We start from the raw sequence: 9,870 nt of genomic DNA, 5'->3' as shown, positions 1-9,870 counted from the left end.
CCAATTGTAGTTGATCACGAAGGTATTTGTCTGTCAGCCGTGATCTAAATTTGGTTTTTACTATTTTCATTGTTGAAAATAATTTTTCACAAACGTAAGTTGTAGCGAACATGGCTTCAACAGAGCAAGTGAAAGAACGAAGCTTCGGATATTTATTTTTGGCAAAGATTTGAAATTTCAACATTTGTCAAGTCCTTACATCTAGCTTTCATTTGATATCACATAGTAAATCAGTGAGTTCAAATTGAAGAGCTAACCGCATTATTCGTACATCTGCTGAAAAAGGTTCGACGTACAGAGATGATATTGATGATATTATTATTATTATTATTATTATTATTATTATTATTAAAACCTAAATTTTAATGTTTCATGAGTAACATGTAGTATAATGCCGTTTTATGTTATACAACCGTTTTCCTCGTAATACTCGTGAACAAATCATACATTTAATATTCTCATCATATTGACAGCAAAAAAATGCGTCCTCCCATCCTATTTGAAACTTTCGTTTTTGTAGAGGTACATGGTTCCGAGAGAGACATATATGCCACTCGCAGGTCAGAGACAAATACAAATGGAACGGAGTTTGACTCCAGTGGGTGAGAGGGTGGGGGTTGGGGAAGGTTAGAAGCAAGAGAAATGCATACCTCTCACTGCGAGCCACAATGTCCTCGCGAGTCGCATTCTCGCTGGTTTAGATTATCGGAATGATGATCGGAAGGCGACTAAAACATCTATGAAGGTGTTTATTCTGAGTATATAGACGAACAAACGAATCGTTTTATTTGCACAACGCAAGATATGTACCTTCCTTCGCCTATAGGGAAGGTGTTATCATGTAATGAACTACACATACAATAGGTCTATTGAGTTAATTATTTAAAAAAATGCGCTTTATTACTTCTAAAGCCACCAGAAATTCCATATATTTAAAAACAGCTATGAGTTTTAGTTTAGGCCTATTTCATGTTCGCTCTTATAATATGAACTACCTTACTTACTTACTTACAAATGGCTTTTAAGGAACCCGAAGGTTCATTGCCGCCCTCACATAAGCCCGCCATCGGTCCCTATCCTGTGCAAGATTAAGCCAGTCTCTATCATCATACCCCACCTCCCTCAAATCCATTTTAATATTATCCTCCCATCTACGTCTCGGCCTTCCTAAAGGTCTTTTTCCCTCCGGTCTCCCAACTAACACTCTATATGCATTTCTGGATTCGCCCATACGTGCTACATGCCCTGCCCATCTCAAACGTCTGGATTTCAAGTTCCTAATTATGTCAGGTGAAGAATACAATGCGTGCAGTTCTGTGTTGTGTAACTTTCTCCATTCTCCTGTAACTTCATCCCGCTTAGCCCCAAATATTTTCCTAAGCACCTTATTCTCAAACACCCTTAACCTATGTTCCTCTCTCAGAGTGAGAGTCCAAGTTTCACAGCCATATAGAAGAACCGGTAATATAACTGTTTTATAAATTCTAACTTTCAGATTTTTGGACAGCAGACTGGATGACAAGAGCTTCTCAACCGAATAATAACACGCATTTCCCATATTTATTCTGCGTTTAATTTCCTCCCGAGTGTCATTTACATTTGTTACTGTTGCTCCAAGATATTTGAATTTTTCCACCTCTTCGAAGGATAAATCTCCAATATTTATATTTCCATTTCGTACAATATTCCCGTCACGAGACATAATCATATACTTTGTCTTTTCGGGATTTACTTCCAAACCGATCGCTTTACTTGCTTCAAGTAAAATTTCCGTGTTTTCCCTAACCGTTTGTGTATTTTCTCCTAACATATTCACGTCATCTGCATAGACAAGAAGCTGATGTAGCCCGTTCAATTCCAAACCCTGCCTGTTATCCTGAACTTTCCTAATGGCATATTCTAAAGCGAAGTTAAAAAGTAAAGGTGATAGTGCATCTCCCTGCTTTAGCCCGCAGTGAATTGGAAAAGGATCAGATAGAAACTGACCTATACGGACTCTGCTGTATGTTTCACTGAGACACATTTTAATTAATCGAACTAGTTTCTTGGGAATACCAAATTCAATAAGAATATCATATAATACTTCCCTCTTAACCGAGTCATATGCCTTTTTGAAATCTATGAATAACTGATGTACTGTACCCTTATACTCCCATTTTTTCTCCATTATCTGCCGAATACAAAAAATCTGATCAATAGTCGATCTATTACGCCGAAAACCGCACTGATGATCCCCAATAATTTCATCTATGTACGGAGTTAATCTCCTCAAAAGAATATTGGACAAAATTTTGTACGACGTCAACAAAAGTGATATTCCTCGAAAGTTACCACAGTTGGTTTTGTCCCCCTTTTTAAAAATAGGTACAATTATGGACTCCTTCCATTGTTCTGGTACAATTTCCTTTTCCCAAATAGCAAGTACAAGTTTATAAATTTCGCTATATAATGCACTTCCACCCTCTTGTATTAATTCTGCTGGAATTTGATCGATACCTGGAGACTTGTACTTTTTCAGATTTTCTATCGCAATTTCGACTTCTGAAATCGTGGGTTCGGGTATAAATGGCTCAGCAGTTTGTATTTCAATATCGTCCCGATCATTTCTATTTGGCCTATGTACATTTAGTAGTTGCGCAAAATAGTTTTTCCATCTGTTTAGGATTGATGAAGAGTCTGCAAGCAAGTCACCATTCTCATCCTTGATCACGTTTACCCTTGACTGATATCCGTTCTTAAATTCCTTTATACCCTTATATAAATCTCGAATGTTTTTATTCTTACTATTTGTTTCTACCTCATTCAGTTTTTCCTTCAAGTAACCTCTCTTTTTATTCCTAAGTGTACGACTTGCTTCCCGTCTTTCATTGAAATAATTATCTCTATTCTCCTCAACTGGATCCTGTAAGAATTTCAAACCATTAGAAATAAATAATTTATGAGGCTTTCTATACCCCATTTCAGTTTGGTTGATAGATTTTTTCCCCTCTACTCACACTCCCTACCATCAGTGAAGGGGAAGATGCTACTGCCCATCTCACAAACGTTCGACTAATTGACTTCCTACCTAGATACAAATTTTACTTCTGAAAGTGTTTACCTGTACTCTATATTGCGAAAGTCCATACTAAGAGTTTATATTGAATTTTATTGCTGTTTATATCAACTGGCACATTAAAAAGCTCCTGACAACAGAAGATAAATGTTTTCTCCAACGCTAGTTGCTACTCTACAGCATACACAATCTGCACTGTGTCGATCCCCCTGACTTCATAATATAAACTGAAATTCCTAAATGTAATTAATTGTATTAGTTGAAAATATTGTAAGAATTACACAAAAATATACTCTAATATGTAACTGTCGAACATCTGTGGCACTGTATTTTATATTCACTTGTATACTTTATTTAATATTTTATTTTCTAGTGTGTACAGCTTGGGGGGTGCAGGTATAAAAGGTAACAGCTACCGGTCTGTAACTGACGGACTCAGGGCAAGTAGAAGGGGATATAAATGCCTTCGTATCCTCTCAACTTGTATGAAATGTCGTTTAGTTACATAGTTGTAATCGAAAAAGCATATAAGCACAGAAGACATATAATGCAAGTAATGCACACAGTCTCTCTGTACGCGAGAAAATAATTATCTGCCGAAAATTGAACCGAAATTAATTTAATTTCAGCCGGAAGCATTACTTTAGTATAAAGAGCGAATGTATACAGTGAAATGAGAAATAAGTTTTGTCTACATGTTGACGTAAAAATAATAGCGACGTCTGCAATCCATAGTATATTATTTGACTATTAAGGAGGTTCGTATATTTAAATTAAGACTTACTGTTAATGAATTCATAATATTATCCCGGACGTCGAAAGATCATGAACACAACACAGTGTTACTGTATTCACTGACGTCTGATTAGCAATATCAGTCAACTTACGTTATCAAGTATCATGTCAGATTTTTTACTCTTCTAGGTACTAAGAAATAATGAAACTTGTTGTGAAAACCATGTTAAGTGCATATGACAAAATGGAGTGTAATAATATGTCTCCCAAAATAAACTTCCCACATTCTCATTTGTATTTTTTTACTCCTAACTCTGGAGCAGTAAGCGACGAACATGGGGAAGTATTTCATCAAGAAATATCTGAAATGGAAAGGCGATATTAAGGGAGATCATCATCCAGCATGCTTGGAGACTATTTTTGGTTCTTTGTAAAATACAGTCCCGGGTCTAGTTATAAACAGAAGTCATCCAGAAAATTATTTTAAATGTAAGTTAAAATTCCGAGATTTTTCTCATGATACGCATGAAATATTTATATTGTTCTTGTGTTTTAAACTATGTAACATCATTTTTATCCAGTACATATTTTTCAAACATTATGAGGAATTTTGAATCTCTAGCGTGTTGTAATTTTATCACTACCAGTGAAAAATTAAAAACAAATTAGGTTTGTCATAAAAAAAATTCAATTCATTTACCCCGGGAAATAGTACGTGATGGGGAAATTTGGATTTTAAATTCAGATTTAGAGCACACATATTAGTAATAGTCACCTATTTTTATTTCGGGGCAAGACAAAAAGTAAAAATTTGTTGTTCAGTGTTATCAACAGTAATCTCACTAGACGTTTTGATTTATCTAGAGAAAATCAAAACTCGAGTGGGATTTAATTGACTATTACACGATTAGAAGAAAGTATATAAAGATTAGAAGTAACGAAGTACTCCAATACAATAAAATATTAATTGACTTACGAAAATACAACTGTCTTCAAATGTATTATTGTACCATCTCAACATTACAAATATTACGCTAGATGCATGCTAGATGGCAGTAGTGTCTTTATATAGACACTGTAATGATTACTATTCAATAAATCTTAATATTAAACCATCTCTGATACGTGACTATCCATAATATCATATAGCAGAAGTTCTTTTTATCCTCTCAGAGCAGAAGCTATAACATAACCTAATATACACAAGTGTTAGAAAAGTTTTAATTAACGACGATGACATAAAAATAAACATGAATAATTTTAAAAGGAATAATTATTGAATGTACAATTTTCAAATTTGAATGTGGTTGGTGGTTCAATTGATGTTATATTGGACGTGTGCGTAATAGAAATGGAACTCGTTGATTTAGGCCTACATGGTGTATTCAACTTAGTCAGAATTTCCGAATGAATAATTTTAAAAGGAATAATTATTGAATGTACAATTTTCAAATTTGAATGTGGTTGGTGGTTCAATTGATGTTATATGGGACGTGTGCATAATAAAAGTGGAGCTCGTTGATTTAGGCCTACATGGTGTATTCAACTTATTCAGGATTTCCGAATGGTGCTCTTCATTTATTTGTAAATCGGATTTCAGAAGATGCATAGGTATGATCAGTGATTTTTATTAATTCTTGTTCTTGAATGCCAATGCGAGTCATATTTGAAACTGCTGTGCATCGACTGGAGTGGTTTGTAATTTTACATATATTTTTGACGTCCAGACCAGCGCAGTTTCAAATGTTGGCAAACAAAGAAACAAATGCTAGGGACGCGATAAAATTAAACAAATGCTAGGGACGCGATAAAATTGTGCGATAAGCAGCCATGATCGGTTGAAATACGTCCTTTCGTACCGTTTTATTGGTCAAAAGTAGTATGACGTAGTAAGAGTGTAATAGTCAACATTATACCCTTGATAAATAAATAACTAAATAGTTTTGTGATGATTTGATGATGGCAGAAATATTTGTTGACGTGCTAGAGGGTGTAGATACTGAAGAGACATGGAGAATCGGCCGTGTTGATTTAATACCGGAAAAGTCTAATTGAAAGAGAAGGTTCCCTTTTTTATCATTTTACTTAGCGCACTAGTGCGGTAATTAATTATTACAGCACTATTTTTCTTTTGTTTATACAGCAACCAAGCAACGTATGGTATTGTCAACTTGCGGGGCATATAAACAACATCGGTAAGTGGGAGAAAGTACGATCTTTCAAAAATCGATTATTGTAGATTGTAACACAACATACAAGATAATAGAAATAATAGGATACTTGCAGTAGCTTAGTGAGATATATCTGTATACCGTACATTAGATTCACTTACCTCGTTTCTTTCCTGCGAACATTGTAGACGAAGTCGCTGGAACTGCGTCTTCTTGGAAAGCGGAGAATCCAGAAGTTAAGTCACTCACTAGTCACTACTACGCATACAGCACTCACTCACATAACCGACCGTGCCGCCAGTCACTTGCCTGTTTCAAAAAGCAGCGCCATTAACATCAGCATCTAAATCACTTTCAGGTGCAAGCTAAGGTAAATCGTCGTTTAACGACCATTTAAATCTGTAGAGCCTATTCAGATTCCACAAGACATTAATATGGTGATAATGGTGAAGTGAAAATGATTGAGCGAATAGAAGTATTTCAATAAAAAGTATTACGCAGCTACTCATGTTACAAAAGCAGATTCTCGAAATGAAGCCGGGTGTTATTATGAGAAAACGTAATTTAACATATTATTATGTGTGTTTTTTAATATTATCCAGACTTCGATATTAGTCTTTTACTAGGTTATTTCTATTACATCTTGGTAGAGTGCTACGTACACATAGAGAATATAAAAATATTCATTATAAGGCATGTGCTTAAAGCTAATTGCAAATGTAGGAATCAGTGAATAAGTAAATAAACGAATTAAATCAGCCGTGGCGAAAATTTGACTCACGAGCACATTGTGGCTCGCAATGATAGCTATGCGCTCCCTATCTCCCACAAACCCCACCCTCTCACTCACTGGAGTCAAACTCCGTTCCATTTGTATTTGTCTCTGAATTGCGAGTGGCGTATCGTCGCAATGTCTCTCTTGAAACCGTGTACCTCTATAAAAACGAAAGTTTCAAGGAGGATGGGAGGACGCAATTTTTTGCTGCCAATATGAGGAGAATATTAAATGTATGATTTGTTGACAAGTATTACGAGGAAAACGGTTGTATAACATAAAACGGCATTATACTACATCTTACTGATGAAACATTAAAAGATTAAGTGTTGTTATTATTATTATTATTATCATTATCATTATTATTATTATTATTATTATTATTATTATTATTATCTCTGTACGTCGGTCCTTTTTCAACAGATGTACGAATAATGCGGTTAGATCTTCAATTTAAACTCATACATTTACAATGTGATGTAAGGACTTGACAAATGTTGAACTTTTCAAATCTTTGCTAAAAAATAAATATCCGAAGCTTCGTTCTTTCGCTTGCTCTGTTGAAGCCATGTTCGCTACAACTTACGTTTGTGAAAAATTATTTTCAAGAATGAAAATAGTAAAAACCAAATTTAGATCACGACTGACAGACAAATACCTACGTGATCAACTATGACTGGCAGTAAGTGACATAATTTCTGATTTTGAAACTCTGTCGCAGAGACATTCTGAAGACAGTTAATTTTAGGTTGTGATAATTTATCCTATGTTTTATTGTTCATTTCTTTCTTCGTTACACGTATTAAACATTAGTCTGTAGTCTTGTATTGTATAAAATTATATTTAAGTGCTTGACGTAAGGAAAATGAAAATCCGTTAATAAGTCAGACAGTTGCTTCACTTCCCCTTCGGGTGTTCGCCTCCCTCCATAGGTGCTATGCACGTTGCAGGTTACACAGTGGCTCGGCGCACGATCGCATTTTCGCCACGGCTGAGTTACATAATAGACGAGTTACTGGGTGAGCCAGTTAATAAGTGAGAGTAGGTTACTGAGTGCGTTAGTGAGTTAGAGCGTGAGTCAGTGAATGAGCCAGTTAGAGAGTGGGTGAATGAGTTAGTGAGTTACAATGTGAGTAAATGAAATTGTGAGATAGTGAATGAGCCAATTAGAAAGTTGGTGAATGAATGAATGAATGAATGAATGGAGTTACAATGTACTTTGTTAGTGTGAGAGTGAGTGAGTGGGTTAGCGAGTGAGTCAGTAAATGAGTGATATAGTAAGTGGGTGAGTGAGTTAATCAGATTAAAAATAAGTAAGTGAATGAGTGAATTAATAAGTGAGTTACTGAGTAAATTAGTCAGTTGATGGTAGTGCGGTTGAATTGTATAGCAGGCAAATTAACAAATTCATTCGTGAATGTAGGAAACAGAAATATCATCCCCCTTTATGTAATAGGCTATGGTACCTATTTTATACATGGTACATTTTCAAACTTCGATTAAATTTAATTTAGATGTGATGAAAGATGAGTGGAAAGGAGAAAAATTCTCTCCGGCACCGGATTTGAACCCGGGTTTTCAGCTCTACTTGTTGACGCTCTGGCCACTAAGCCACACCGGATTTCCATCCCGATGTCGGATCGAATTCTCTCAGTTTAAGTCCATCGCTTGGGTTCCCTCTAGTGGCCTACCCTCATGCACTGCGTCATGGACATATGACAGTGGCACGATGTCCACACATGTGCAGACATGCACTCGTTATGATGACTAAGTGGCCGGGATCCGACGGAATAAGCGCCGTCTTAAATCACTAAGTGATTATTTTTCGCATATCATATATTATTATGATGTACCGAAGTACATATGTTATTTCCGTGCAGAAATTCTGCGTCATCATATGATATGAAGAATGAGTGGAACGGAGAAAAATTCTCTCCGGCACCGGGATTTGAACCCGGGTTTTCAGCTCTATGTGCTGACGCTCTATCCACTAAGCCACACCGGAGAGAATTTTTCTCCGTTCCACTCATCTTTCATCATATGATGACGCAGAATATCTCCACGGAAATATCATATGTATTTCGGTACATCATAATAATATATTAATTTAGATAGCTTAATTAATTTTATGATGAGGACAGATTTGCCTGACTACATCACTGATTGTTGATTATTCTAGTGTAATTTTAGTCTGATTTTTTTTTTTTTTTTGCATTTTTACAGTTACGTCGATCTCCAATTCTGAGGAAGTTTCTAGTATTTCCATTAATTCAATAATTACTCAACTGTATTAAATACCTACATCACGTCCATTGTAATTCTATGTAGAGGAATGGATATCTAACTGAAAATGATGTATTCAATAAATAACATGTTAATCGTTCTCATATTTTACAGAATTACATACACGATATAGTAAACTGACAGTTGAATTTTATGGTTCATTCAAGTGTCAACTCAGCACGAACTTAATAATAAAATTAAAGCATTAATTGCCAAAATTATATCATTAAAAACAAACACTATATTTTCGTCTACATTTTGTCCATTCGCTACACAATTAGCGGGCGTCCTGGTTATGTGGACTGCATGTCCCAAAAGAACCACAACATCTGATAATATAAGAGAAGGAACACAAACCTAGTCCCTCTATTTACCAGACCGGAACCTGGATTTTCAGTCAGAAATTATCTTAATTGGTATAATTTGTTACTCGATTCAATATAATGAAAGACTGCAGGTACAAGAACGAAGGAAAGCCTGATAAGTACATTTTATAACGCTTTAAATTCACAACCATTTCCTCAATTCTCGAGTTTCTTGTCAGAAGCCATGTTCTGAGAATTGTTTATTACTACCTCAAAGGATTTCCGTACTAGGAACTCTTTTCTCAAAAGGAATCCGACGCGATTGAAGCGATATTCATCGCTGGAGTATTGATTATTATTTCATGGAAATCTACTTATTGGACATAATATATTACAACACTTCTAAGAAATCAAGAAATGTGCTAGATATACCAGATACTGAATTGGCTTAAGTTATGAATACGTAGCTGAGTACTGCTTCTTGGAAAAATAATTTTAAATACGAACTTCATTTGTAATTCAGTATTTTATAAAACATTATGATTT

At 35.3% G+C, this 9,870-nt stretch overlaps 1 non-coding gene across 1 annotated transcript; it reads right to left on the bottom strand.

Moving 5' to 3' along the window:
• Positions 1–8,669: 8,669 nt before the first annotated feature.
• On the bottom strand, positions 8,670–8,741 carry TRNAY-AUA (transfer RNA tyrosine (anticodon AUA)). The gene has a single exon. It is a non-coding gene; the product is annotated as a tRNA-Tyr (tRNA).
• Between the last annotated feature and the right edge of the window lie 1,129 nt (positions 8,742–9,870).

Source organism: Periplaneta americana, chromosome 4, assembly GCF_040183065.1.
Source record: "Periplaneta americana isolate PAMFEO1 chromosome 4, P.americana_PAMFEO1_priV1, whole genome shotgun sequence".
NCBI classification, from domain to species: Eukaryota; Metazoa; Arthropoda; class Insecta; order Blattodea; family Blattidae; genus Periplaneta; species Periplaneta americana.
The sequence above is the reverse complement of the archived record's forward strand: the minus strand, read 5'-3'. Positions and strand labels throughout refer to the sequence as shown.